The sequence below is a fragment of the Arachis duranensis genome, chromosome 5 (genome assembly GCF_000817695.3).
Source record: "Arachis duranensis cultivar V14167 chromosome 5, aradu.V14167.gnm2.J7QH, whole genome shotgun sequence".
In the NCBI taxonomy this organism is placed as follows: domain Eukaryota; kingdom Viridiplantae; phylum Streptophyta; class Magnoliopsida; order Fabales; family Fabaceae; genus Arachis; species Arachis duranensis.
In genome coordinates this window covers 101,457,331-101,458,251 of record NC_029776.3, presented here as the reverse complement: position 1 = coordinate 101,458,251, position 921 = coordinate 101,457,331, and positions in this window count along the sequence as shown.

The following is a 921-nucleotide window of genomic DNA, read 5'->3' as shown; positions in this document are numbered from 1 at the left end:
TATGCTGATTAAATAATGATCCAAAATATTAAAAATTATTGACTCTAAGAATTTTTTTATAAAATTTTCTAATTTAAAAAAAACTTGAAAAACGTTTATAAAAAAGTTCTTTCAGAAACAAATCCAAGTGCACGTCTAACCGAATGGTTAGCAATATTTCTACTTAAAATAATGGTTTAATTACTCTATTAATTTCTATAATTTTGTGAAATTTTTAATTAGATCTTTATATTTTTTTTTAATTGAGTCTTTACATCAACTTTTTTTTAATTGAGTTCCTACACTTTTTGTTCCTTTTATTTAAGTCCCTACACTAATTTTTTTTAGTTAGATTTTTATATAATTAAATTAATTATTACCAAAAGGGACTTAATTAAAAAAATTGGTATAGGGACCCAATTAAAAAGAATATAGAGACCTAATTAAAAATTTTGTAAAAATATAAGGTCTAATATAATAATTAAACCTAAAATAAATAAAAAATAGTTAGAGAATTTTTTAGGTATTTTCAAAATAAATGAGAATTTAGTCTATTTTATTTTCTGTTGTGACACATCAACAATATGAGTTATTTTATTATTTAAATTTAAATGTTAAAACTTAAAAAAAAGTCACACACTTTTTGAACTAACTCCTCTCTCTATAATTATTAAAACTAGACTTGGTCGGTCGGTTCGATCGAAAAACTAGTTAATCGAATTTTATATCGGTCCAATTTGATATTTGAATCAAATAAGATAGAGAATTTGTACAAATTGGTCAAATCCAAAGTGAATCGATAAAAATTAGTCAAATTTAGTGAGGTCGATCCAATTGAACTGCTAGAAGTTAAAATTTTTCAAAACTCCTGTCCTCAATAAAAAATATACCAATCACAACCCACCAACTTGTCATACTTCTTATAAATTTATCTGCAAATTA